Source organism: Ovis aries, chromosome 13, assembly GCF_016772045.2.
Source record: "Ovis aries strain OAR_USU_Benz2616 breed Rambouillet chromosome 13, ARS-UI_Ramb_v3.0, whole genome shotgun sequence".
NCBI lineage: Eukaryota > Metazoa > Chordata > Mammalia > Artiodactyla > Bovidae > Ovis > Ovis aries.
The window spans coordinates 48,033,167-48,047,225 of NC_056066.1; positions in this window are offsets into that span (position 1 = coordinate 48,033,167).

Genomic DNA, 14,059 nt, shown 5'->3' on the forward strand with positions numbered 1-14,059 from the left:
ATGACATTTCGCATGATGTACTCTGCATATAAGTTTAATAAATAGGGGGACAATATGCAGCCTTGACGTATTCCCTTCCCCCAAATTTTGACACAGTCCGTTGTTTCATGTCTGGTTCTAACTGTTGCTTCTTGACCCACATACAGGTTTCTCAGGAAACAGGTAAGGTGATCTGGTACTCCTATCATTTTAAGAATTTTCAACAGTTTGTTGTGATTCACACAGTCAAAAAATGTTCGTGTAGTCAATGAAGCAGAAGTAGATGTTTTTCTGGAAAGTGAAATTAGCTCAGTCGTGTCTGACTCTTTGTGACCCGATGGACCATACAGTCCATGGAATTCTCCAGGCCAGAATATTGGAAAGGGTAGCTGTTCCCTTCTCCAGGGGATCTTCCCAATCCAGAGGTCAAATCCAGGTCTCCCACATTGCAGGTGGATTCTTTACCAGCTGAGCCACAAGGGAAGACCAAGAATACTGGAGTGGGTAGCCTATTCCTTCTCCAGTGGATCTTCCTGTCCCAGGAATTGAACTGGGGTCTCCTGCATTGCAGGTGGATTCTTTACCAACTGAGCTTTCAGAGAAGACCCCCTTGCTTTCTTCATGATCCAACAAATGTTGGCCATTTGATCTCTGGTTCCTCTGCCTCTTCAAAACCCAGCTTGTACATCTGGAAGTTCTCAGTTCGTGAGAACTTTCAGAGGTGCTAAAGGCCTCATGTTACATTACAGAAAGCCAAAAGATAAGGTTAATAAATAGGTAATCAAGGTATTAATATATTACTTTGTTACTTTGAAGTAACAAAAGTAACCAAGAGAAGAATTGAATTAAAAATATGTCTAGATATACCTATTTTGGGAGGTGGGAGATTTGTAAAAGAACTTAATACTTATCTATTATACATGGAAGTCCACAGATGTCTCAAATTGATAACTTAAGAATTAGTAGTAGAAACATATTCTATACAGTTGAGTCTTATTATTCATGGAAACTATGTTCTATAAAGTTGCCATGACCATTGAATTAGTCAATAATGAACCATTGTTCCTAGGGAGATATACGCACACAAACACACATACACACATATTTCCCATAGATGGTAATTTTAAATCTAAAAACAACTTATCCTGGTAGCTTCTATTTTTAAAAATTTTCTGAGGTTCAGAAATGTGGCTAATCTTAGGCTGCTCCACTAATAGATGCCAGAGTTGGGATTCACACTACATCCAAATGATAGCAGAGCTAGAGATTTTTGCAGGACACGACACTGTCCACTGATCTCCATCCTCTGGTCATCCTCCATTCTTCTTCCTCTATAATGGAAGAAATTTTCACATATTGAAGTATGGGGAAATCATTTTGGCTTGTAAATGATTTGGCTTAAAGTTTATGCTAACTGAAACAGTCTGTTTGTGGTCTATTGAGCATATTTTGTACATCTGCTTTAACTATTAAAAAAAAGGGTGAGTTGACTAGAAGTAAAGAATGTCCATATCAAAAATAAAAATTAAATTATCCTTTCTTAGGATGGCAGTGCTGGTATTTCTTCAATTATAAAACACCCTTCCTAGTTGCCAAGGATATACTGACTCACTGTGTATATGCTCTGCTGATCTGTTTATTTTTGAAACCTTGAAGGAATGTGTCCTTGACTTATTTGATGTTCTTTGCTCTGACAAGATATGATACTGCTGAAAATCATGCTTCTCTAGAGCAGGACCTCAAATTAACCTGAGAGGGTGTCTCCTACAATATAGTCCTCAATTTGGGCCAAATAAAACTCTTTTATAGTCCTATTATAGATTTTTATTTATTTATTTATTTTTATTTTTTTTAATTTTTATTTTTACTTTATTTTACTTTACAATACTGTATTGGTTTTGCCATACATTGACATGACATTGCTTGGCATAACCCATGGGATACTATAAAAATTCACCTGAGGTTACCTGGAGTCTACTTTGGACCCCAACCCTACAAACTTCATAGCACCTTTCAGGTGCTTCAGTGAGTTGTCCCTGATATCTGGATCTCCTTGCATTAAGTGATGGTCGATAAATTTTATTTGAGCTGCTTATTATCTTAAGACTTAGAGTCTTAAAGGGATACCAGTATATTTCCGAATGAAAGGCACATAGGGGAAAGTTACTAGGTAGAGAACCTAGAGGGAGTTGCTAGGCAGGAAAAGCCTAGAAGGAACTTTGAAGTGAAGCGAGTTGGCTGACTTAAAAATGTGGCTTAAAATTGGAGATATTTGTCCTTTATAGTAAAATAAAATTGGAAAAAAAAGAGGAGGAGGAAATTGTGCTTTTAAAGACTACCAGCTCCTGGACAGACTGATTACCCACTGGAACTCCAGTTAGCTTCATGTACCATTGGTACAGAGCCAATACTTGCAAGTACTTATCTAGCCCTAAAATGGTAAGAATGGGACACTTTTGACATTCCAAATCTGTTTTTTGTGTGTGCACAGTTACAGTAAGCTGGCTTAATAAAACATGTTTTCTTTTCTTTTTTTTTTTTGAGCCAAAAGCTTTTATTTTTATTTCTATTTATTTATTTATTTTTTTAAAGTGTTTGCCTCATTCAGTATTTCTTTCTTTCTTTTTTTTTTTAACTTTACAATATTGTATTGGTTTTGCCATACATCAACATGAAACTTCTTTTCAAAATTTTAATCCTGATAGTACAAAAGCAGTCCTAGGAGGTTATTTGGAATTTTAACTCTTATCATGTCTCTGAAATGTAAACACAGCCCATATTGCCTCAGACTACAGTTCAACTAGTAGATCCTAAAACTTAAAAAAGAAAAAATGGAAAAAGAGGTCATTAAAACTCAAGCAAGAAAACTATGAGATCTCTGTTTGTGTCTAGCTAGATGTATTATGTATGTGTATACATTATAACTATGATGTTTATACCTTTAGATAATATAAAAATTAGTTTCTAAAAGAGTTCTACTAATTGGCTTAAGAAAAAAGCACCTATAAATTAAAAAGAAAATTTTTTTTGCTGTTCCAAGTGACAAGAGGGATCTTATGTACCCTACAGTGAAAGCATGATGTCCTAACCACTTGGTTAGGACAAGTTACCAAAAGCCTGGAGAAACTATTTAATTTGGGAATTCCCAAATCAAATATTTATAACAAAAAACTAAGCCCAAATTTTAAATGATCATGTGATCTAGGATTAATCTTTAATGAATGAAAACAAGTTTAAGTTGTTGGTTTAACTAAGGGAGACGTGTCTTTAGAGTCACCAACATTAAATATAACACATATTTTACCTCGGTTTACTAAAAATCAGTAAGCTCATGTTACCTCTGTTACAAAATTTATCAACAAGAAAATTAGACTTGGAAATATGAAATTTTCATCAGTAATGAATAGAGATAAATGGGATAAAAGTTTTTAGGTGAACTCTTTAAGAATGATTGTCTTGCGGTTGTTGTTCATTGTTCAGTTGCCTAGTCATGTCCAACTCTTCACAACCCCATGGACTGCATGGGCCCCATGGACTGCATGGGGTAGGCTTTGTAGTATGTCTACCTAAAAATAGTTTCTCCAGGCTTTTGGTAACTTGAAGCTTTAAAGTTTTTTTCTAGATTAAGTTAAATGATGGGAATTCATTGAATATTCAGATCACTTCCAATTAAGGTAAAATACTAAAACATTAACTGCTAAGCAAGTCTAAATTTACCTACTTTTCTCTCCTTGTTAGAGAAAAATTAAAGATGTTTGAATTTATTGGAAACATGTCTTATATGACATTAAGGGAAGAAATTTTGATATGAGTAAATGCATGTTTTCAGAGACTGCAGAGTACGTTCACAAGTTTGCCAACCAGGAACTGCTGATATGACAAACAGTTCACAATTGCTTGCTTTTTTTTTTTTTTTTTTTTGCTAGAGATTCAGGCTTTTTTATTTTTATTTTTTGTCTCTCCCCCGCCACACCCCCCCCCCCGCCCCGCCCCTCAACTTCTTTCCTGCACATCCTGTGGGATGTGAAATCTTAGTTCTGGGACCAGGGATTGAACCCATGTCCCCTGCAGTGGAAACATAAGTCTTAATCACTGGACTATCAAGGAAGTTCCAGGTTTTTAAAAAAATTAAAAATGGTAACATAAAGGTAATTAAAGCTATTTGAAATAGGGAAATATTTCAGTGTACAATGAAAATAAGATGTGTGTTTTCAGTAAAAGAAGGTATGAAAAATGGAAACGCATTTTGTTAAGACAGAGAAAGTGATTTTGGGGACTTCACTGGTGGTTCAGTGGTTAAGACTTTGCGTTTCCAATGCAGGGGTCACAGGTTCAATTCCTGGTCAAGCAACTGAGATTCCACATGCTGTATGGTGACACCAGGATAAATAAATAAAAATTTAAAAATACAGAAATAAAAACAAAATGGGGCTTCCCTGGTGGTCTAGTGGTTAAGAATCCACCTGCCAGTAAGGGACATAGGTTTGACCCATGGTCTGAAAAGATCCTGTATGAAGTAGAACAACTAAACCCTTGCTCCACAATCACTGAGCCAGCACTCTAGAGCTCATGAGTCACAACTACTGAAGCCTGCACACATGGAACTCATGATCTGCAACAAGAGAAGCCAGTGCAGTGAGAAGCCCATGCACTGCAATGAAAAGTAGTCCCCACTGTGGCAACTAGAGAAAACCCTGCATGCAGCAATGGAGACTCAGCACAACCAAAAATAAATAAATAAAAAGAAAATTAAGATTTTTGTCCTGAAGCATCTCAAAGAGAGATATTAAACTAATTAGGCTTATTCAGTCTGTTAAATAATATGGGAAGCACTGTAAAATAAAAGGTAGCATTAAATCATCTCCATACACATTATATAGATATCAGTATATATTATGTGGGCTTCCCTGGTGGCTCAGATGTTAAAGAGTCTGCCTGAAATGCAGGAGAGCCAGGTTCAAGCCCTGGTTTGGGAAGATCCCCTGGAGAAGGGAATGGCAACCCACTCCAGTATTCTTGCCTGGAGAATTCCATGGACAGCGAATCTCCTGAAATTATGTAAATTCCTGGAAGTCATATGTCCTGATATAAAATGTTATCTTGTCATTAAAATTGAGGCTTATGCCAAAGGAACTGAACTCATATTAGGAGAATGCCCTAGTTGACTTTCATGCAAAGGTAACAACAGAATCTGTAAGATTATGGCACATATAGATAAAGTCCATTCTGCCTCTGCAAGATTGACCCCTTATCGTCAGGCTTTCGCCATCCAGATGTCCTTGTAACATGGTCAGTCTGTTCCTAAATCAGAGAAATTAAGGTGGGCAAGTGATAACTGTGAGTGGAAAACTCAAGATGGTTGCTGGGTTCTCCCCAGCTCTCTGACAAATCCCAGTTTTCATTTAAAGGGTTAAAACCTCTTTCTGCAAGGCTGATGATTTCACAATGATAAAGTGTTAGAAAATGTGTTTTCCAGTTAGAGAATATCTTCTACAATCTCCAGTGATTAAGGCACCACTTCACCAGGCAAATCAGAAGAGTATTAACAAAAACCTTTGCAAATTTCTTGAAATTATCACTGACACTGTCATCCTCAGTCATCAGGCAAGGTCAATAAAACTAATGGGGAAAGTGGACTTGAGTAGAACAAAAATTAATTACATGAGACTGAATGAAACTAAATACAATTTTAATGACTTTTTTGTCTGAAATATTACTAATTTTTAATTTTTTTCCCTGAAACAAAGGAAAATTTCTATCCTAAGCTAATTCCAACTCATAACAATTTTGTAAATTGTGCCTTTGTGAGCAGATTGAAGCATTTATCTTTCCTCTCTGCTTGAACCCTCCAGAATTTAGAAACTCTTGGGTTCCCAGCAGCCTATCCAAGAGAGTAAGGAAGGCTACTTCCTGGCAGGTGCAGGAGCTTCAAGATATTTTGGACCCTGAGAAAAGAGATATACCCCTAAATCTTTAGATACTTCAGGCAGAATCTCATGGCATGACTCTCTTGGTCTTCAGAGGACTTTTAAAAAATTTTATTTTCAATTGTAATTGATTTACAATGTTCTGTTGGTTTCTGCCATACATAAATATGAATCATTCATAGGTATACACATGTCTCCTCTCTCTTGAACCTCTCTCCCACCTCCCACTCCATTCTATCTCTCTAGATTGTCACAGAGCACAAGGCTGAGCTCCCTGCATAATACCACCATGTCCCATTAGCTATTTATTTTACACATGGTAAAGACTCTGATGCCGGGGAAGATTGGGGGCAGGAGGAGAAGGGGATGACAGAGGATGAGATGGTTGGATGGCATCATCGACTCAATGGACATGGGTTTGGGTGGACTCTGGGAGTTGGTGATGGACAGGGGGGCCTGGCGTGCTGCGGTTCATGGAGTTGCAAAGAGTCGGACACAACTGAGCAACTGAACTGAACTGAATGTGTATTTTTCAATGCTACTCTTTGAGAGGACTTTCGATTCCTCTTGAAAAGTTCCAGCAAAGCCGTATTTAAAAGAACCTATATGATCAATTCCACTTATGCAATCAGGCCAAGTTTACTGGAACCAGATTTATTTTGCAAACAAATTAGTATTAATTTGACTATTATATTTGGTAAAAATGAAGATAATATATAGAGAAAAATTATGTTTCTATAATATATCTTTATGGATATTGAGGTTTTGTTTGTGCTGAAGTTTTGCATTTACTACCTACACCTGAGGTGCCTCTTTGTTCCTATGTTACTTTATTGTAAATTTTATTGAATTATTGAAAGAATATTCTAAACTTTTTCTGAAGTTGATTACAGTAATCTCTCTTTGGATGAAGATTAGATGCCACATGTTCTGCATTCAGGAGACCATGCTTACTGAAAGAGACACCATTTAAAGGACTTTCCAACATAGATGAAAGGTATTCTTAATGGGAGAACAAGATGGCAGAGGAGTAGGTGGATGTGGACTACATCTCTCTCTATGGATACATCAGGAATACACCTTCAGACACAAAAGTGCATGCAGAACACCAGCTGAGAGTAGACAGGAGTACTTGACCAGTGGAAAAGAATACATGCTGCTGCTGCTAAGTCACTTCTGTCGTGTCCAACTCTATGCAGCCCCATAGATGGCAGCCCACCAGGCTCCCCCATCCCTGGGATTCTCCAAGCAAGAACACTGGAGTGGGTTGCCATTTCCTTCTCCAATGCATGAAACTGAAAAGTGAAAGTGAAGTCACTCAGTCGTGTTCGACTCTTCACGACCCCATGGACTGCAGCCTACCAGGCTCCTCTGCCCATGGGATTTTCCAGGCAAGAGTACTGGAGTGGGTTGCCATTGCCTTCTCTGGAAAAGAATATATAGAACCACGCAAAACTCAGTAGGACAAAGGAACTAGGAGGAAAAACAGGAGTGTTTGTAGGACTGGACCTGCCCTAGGTGGGTGGGGAACTGAAGCAGGGGTCCAATCCCCATAGTGGGGCAATTGTCTGAATCAGAGGAGAAACATTTAAGGCTGAGAGTGAAATAGCTGATCCGTGGCAGCCTATATAGAATGAGAATCAGACAGTCCTTGCCACACCAATACATATGCCAGGCAGGAATGTGGGTTTCCTGGAAGGGGCAGCGGCTGGGAGATGGAGTTTAGGGATTGTGGAGCAATCGCAGGGCAAGGGCTGTTGTTGACTGCAGAGAGATGGATTGAGGGTATGTGGAGGAGGAGATTGTGGTGGAAAATGCCTGTGGAGGAAAGCCAGGCAGCCATGGAAGCAAGGCAATACTGCTGAGTCATGTGTAGGGGGTGGAGCCTTCACCACAGCCCCTCTCTCTCCACATGCCAGAATTGACAGCTGAACAATAGAGAGGCTGACCCATCAAAGACCTGATGCACTGAACTACAGAGTATGACCCCACCCAGGGTGCCCCTTTAAGTGTCTGATGTGCCAATTTACAGAGTAGGACCCCTGTCAGTGGTCCCCTCTATGTGCATCATGCATGGAACAACAGAGAAGGATCCAAGGCAAGGGATCCCTCTAAGTGCCCGAATGGGTGGAGCTAGGAACAAAGACTGGCCAAAAAGGCCTTCTGATCACCAGCTACATGAGGCTTGAAGAAAAGACTCTGATAGGGACATAACTCCTGCTGCAGAGGCAGTCTGTGTCCTTGCACACTTGGCGCTGCCAGGGTCCCCACAAGCCAAGCAGCTGCACCATCTTCGTGCTCAACTCTCACTGGGGCAGAGCTGCCAGAGGCAAAAACAAATAAACAAACAAACAAGTCTTGTGTTTATGGGCACAGGGTGGCTTTGGTCCTGTCTGACTCTTTGTGACTCTGTAGAGTGTGGCCTGCCAGGCTTCTCTGTCAGAGAAGGTGTTCTCCAGGCAAGAATACTGGAATGCATCAGCCAATACTGGTTGCCATACCCTTCTAGAGCACTATATCTCCTACTACCCTAGCCGCCAGCCCCCCTGAGTAACTGGTACTGCCAGAACCTCTGCGACCCAAGCAGCTGCACCACCCCCACACCTGGCCCTCATAGGGGCAAGTCCAAGCCCTTCAGGGCAGCCTCAGGAGCTAAACCCCAGTGGATGACCCACATGCAGAGGTGGAAATAAAATCACAATTGAAACCTAGGAGCAGTGTGGCTAAGGAAGACCTCAAACCTTCTCACCAGCTGTACAAGCTGTAGATTAAATTCACATGATCAACTAGGCAGACTCTGTGTTGATGGAATATATAAAAGGCCATTGAGAGCTCCCACAAAAGAAAACGCACTAGCTCTGATAGCCGAGGACATTTGAGGCAAGAACACAGAAGGGTAGGACCAGATTAGAATCTGAGCAGCCCCCACAGCAGGTCCAGAGATCAGCACAGTGTTGGATGGCATCCTAGGAAGGTAAGGTGGACTGTGATTCCCAGCGTGGGAAAGGACTCTGACAGCAGTGACTCAAGAAAAACATTTATTATTCTTGTTTTTGATTTGTTCTGTAGATTTTTTTTGGATCCCCGTCCCGCGCCCTGACCCCCCTCCCCGCTTCCCCCGCCCTCGCCACCCTTGTTGTAGTTGTTGATTTTATTGGCACTAAGAAATACAATTAAGCTTTTGAGCATTTTTTTTTCCTCAGTCACATTTTTTATGGTTGTCATAAACCTCTACATTGGGCTTTTGCAGTTCTGTGGAGTTTTCCTCTTTTTTTTTAATTTAAAATTTTAAACCTGTTATATTTTTGCTACATTTATTCCTTTGTTTGCCTTTCCTCCTATTCTGTTCCCCTTGCAGTTAATCTTTAATGTACCTATATCTTCTTCATCTACCTCTATTTAACTTTGCATATCTATTCTTTCTTTCCTTTATTTATTTCCTTTCCTCTCAACATGTTTGTTACTTTTGTTTTCATTGCTTTATTCTCCATTTGGCACCTTGTTTTAGTTTTGTTTTCCAGTTTGTGCACAAGTTAGTTTTGTTCTTAACTGGTAAATATAATTTTTTTTTCCTTTTTCACTGGATCACTACTGTACTTTATTTTTGTTGAACTGTTTTCACTATGCTCATGAGTGTATATATACATGGGTATATTCCATTATTTTAATTATTATTTGCCTGATTTTGTAACTGCCATTGATCTGGGGTTCATCTTTGGTTTCTCGTTTTTGGATATTTGTGTTACTCTCCCTTCATGCCATAACAAACCACTTGTGGAATCTTCATTCCTGACCAGAGATCAAACCCTGAGCCTTTTGAGTGGGAGTGCTGACTCCAAGACCCTAGACTATTGGAGAACTAGCCCTAGGGAATATCAAATAGTGAGAACTCACATAAAGGAAACCACTTGAAGACCCGGCATCACCCAACCACCAGTAGCAACAAACAGAACAAAAATACAAGATCAATCATCAGTAGACAGGAGGACCACTTCACTCAGCCTTGCCCATCAGAGGAAAAACAAACAAGAACTCAGCACAAATGTCACCCTCTATGAAGCTCACACAAACCACTGAACCAACCTTAGGAGGGCAGAAACCAAAAGGAAGAAAGAATTCAATTTTCCTTGAAGCCTGGGAAAAGGAGACCTCAAATACAATAACTTAAAAAAAAACAAAAACAAAAACAGAAAAGGCAGAGAAATACTGCACAAATGAAGGAACAAACTAGGAACACAGAAGTTCAAATAAATGAAGAGGAAATAGGAAAATTACCTGAGAAAGAATTCAGAATAATGATAGTAAAATGATCAAAAACCTTGAAAAGAAAATGGAGAAAATGCAAGAATCAATTAACAAAGACCTAGAGGAGTTAAAGAATAAGCATACAGAGACAAACAACACAATTACTGAAATTAAAAATACTCTAGAAGGAATCAATAGCAGAATATCTAAAGCAGAAGAATGAATCAGATAAAATGGTGGAAATAACTTCTAAAGAGCAGAATAAAGTAAAAAGAATGAAAAGAGCTGAGACCAGTCTCAAAGACCTCTGGGACCATATCAAATGCACCAACATTTGAATTATAGGGGGTCTCAGAAGAACAAGAGAAAAAGAAATGGTATGAAAAATTTTTTAAAGAGATTATAGTTGAAAAATTCGCCAACATGGAAAAGGAAATAACCAATCAAGTCCAAGAGGCACAAACAGTCCCATACAGGATAAACCCAAGGAGAAACACTCCAAGACACATACTAATCAAACTAACAAAGACTAAACACAAGGAAAGAATATTAAAAGCAGCAAGGGAGAAGCAACAAGTAACATACAAGGGAAACCCTATATGCTTGACAGCTGATCTTTCAGCAAAACTCTGCAGGCCAGAGGAAATTCAGGATATATTTAAAGTACTCAAAGAGAAAAATCTACAACTAAGATTACTGTAACCAGCAAGGATCTCATTAAAAATTTATAGAGGAATAAATAGCTTTTCTGACAAGCAAAAGTTGAGAGAATTCAGTACCACCAAACCAGCTTTACAACAAATGTTAAACGGATTTCTATAGTCAAGAAATACAACAGAAGAAAATAAAGACCTACAAAATCAACCCTAAACAATTAGAAAATGACAATAGGAACCTATATATCAATAATTACTTTATGTGTAAATTGATTAAATGCTCCAACCAAAAGACATAGACTGGCTGAATGGATTAAAAAAAAAAAAGACCCATATATATATACTGTCTATAAGAAACCCATTTCAGACCTGAAGACACATATAGACTGAAAGTAAGAAGATGGAAAAAATATTCCATGCAAATGGGAAGCAAAACAAAGCTGGAGTAGCAATCCTCATATCAGACAAATAGACCTTAAAATAAAGAAGATTACAAGAGATAAGGAAGGACACTACATAATGATCAAAAGATCAATCCAAGAGGAAGACATAACAATTGTAAATATCTATGCACCCAGCATAGGAGCACCTCAATACATAAGACAAACACTAACAAACATAAAAAGAGAAATTGACAGTAACACAATAATAGTAGGAGACTTTAACACCCCACTCACATCAATGGACAGATCATCAAAATGGAAAATGAATAAGGAAACACAAGTCTTAAATGATACATTAGGTGAGATGGATCTCATTGATATCTTCAGGACATTCCAGCCAAATGCAGAAGAATACACCTTCTTTCCAAGTGCACAGGGAATATTCTCCAGAATAGATCACATCCTGGGTCACAAATCAAACCTGAGTAAATTTAAGAAAATTGAAATCATATCAAGCATCTTCTCCAACCGCAATGCTATGAGACTAAATATCAACTACAAGAAAAAAACTATAAGAAACACAAACACATGGAGATTAAACAACACGTTTCTAAACAATCAACAGGTTACTGAAGAAATCAAAAGGGAAATAAAAAAATTTCTAGAAACAAATGGCAATGAGAATACAACTCAAAACCTATGGGATGCAGCAAAAGCAGTTCTAAGAGGGAAGTTTATTGCAATACAATCCTACCTCAAGAAACAAGAAAAATGTCAAATAGACAACCTAATTTTACACCTAAAACATCTGGAAAAAGAAGAAGAAAAAACCTCCAAAATTAGTATAAGGAAATAAATCATAAAGATCTGAGCAGAAATAAATGAAAAAGAAATGAAAGAAACAATAGTAAAGATTAATAAAACTAAACACATTCTTTGAGAAGAGAAACAAAATTGACAAACCCTTAGCCAGACTCATCAAGAAAAAAAGAGAAGAATCAAATCAACAAAATTAGAAATGAAAAATACAGAAATACAAAGGATTATGAGACTATTGGGAACAACTATATGACAATAAAAAAGATAATATAGAGAAAATGGACAGAATCTTAGAAAAGTTCAATCTTCTAAGACTGAACCAGGAAGAAGTAGAAATTATGAACAACCCAATTACAAGCATTGAAATTAAAGCTGTGATCAAAAATCTCCCCCAAAACAAAAGCCCAGGACCAGATGGCTTAACAGGAGAATTCTATCAAACATTTAGAGAAGAGTTAATGCCTATCCTAAAACTCTTTCAAAAAATTTCAGGGGAAGGAGCACTTCCAAATTCATTCTATGAGGCCACCATCAACCTGATACCAAAACCAGATAGACAACACACAAAAAGAAAACTATAGGCCAATATCACTGATAAACATAGATGCAAAAATCCTCAACAAAATTTTAGCAAACAATTCAGCAACACATCAAAACACTCATACATCATGATCAAGCTGGGTTTATTTCAGGGATGCAAGGATTCTTCAATATATGCAAATCGATCAATGTGATACACCATATTAACAAATTGAAAGATAAAAACCATATGATCATCTCAATAGATGCAGAAAAAGCCTTTGACAAAATTCAGCACCTATTTATGATTAAAAGTCTTCAAAAATCAGGCATAGAAGGAACCTACCTCAATATAGTAAAGGCCATATATGATAAGCCTACAGCAAACATTATTCTCAATGGTGAAAAACTGAAAGCATTCCCCCTAAAATCAGACACAAGACAAGAGTGTTCACTTTCACCACTATTATTCAACATAGCTCTGGAAGTCCTAGCTACAGCAATCAGAAAGAAAAAGAAAGAAAGGGAATCCAGATCAGAAAAGAAGAAGTAAAGTGCTCACTGTTTGCAGGTGACATGACTGTACATAGAAAACCCTAAATATGGTATCAGAAAATTACTAGAGCTAATCAGTGAATTTAGCAAAGTTTCAGGATTCAAAATCAATACACAGAAATCACTTGCAAATCTATATACCAACAATGAAAAATCAGAAAAAGCAATTAAGGAATCATTCCCATTCACCATTGCAACAAAAAGAATTAAATATCTAGAAATAAACTTACCTAAGGAGATGAAAAAACTGCACACAGAAAATTATAAGACAGTGACGAAAGAAATCAAACATGACAAAAGACCTATATATATATATATAACTATAAAACACTGGTGAAAGAAATCAAAAAGGACACTAATAGATGGAGAAATATACCGTGTTCATGGATCAGAGGAATCAATACAGTGAAAATGAGTATACTACCCAAAACAATCCCTATCAAGTTACCAATGGTATTTTTCACAGAGCTAGAACAAATAATTTCACAATTTGTATGGAAATACAAAAAACCTCAAATAGCCAAAGCAATCTTGAGAAAGAAGAATGGAACTGGAAGAATCAATCTGCCTGACTTCAGACTATACTACAAAGCCACAGTCATCAAGACAGTATGGTACTGGCACAAAGACAGAAATATAGATCAATGGAACAAAATAGAAAGCCCAGAGATAAATCCATGCACCTATGGACACCTTATCTTTGACAAAGGAGGCAAGAATATACAATGGATTAAAGACAATCTCTTTAACAAGTGGTGCTGGGAAAACTGGTCAACCACTTGTAAAAGAATGAACCCAGAACACTTTCTAACACCATACACAAAAATAAACTCAAAATGGGTTAAAGATCTAAATGTAAGACCAGAAACTATAAAACTCCTAGAGGAGAACATAGGCAAAACACTCTCAGACATAAATCACAGCAGGATCCTCTATGACCCACCTCCCAGAATACTGGAAATAAAAGCAAAAATAA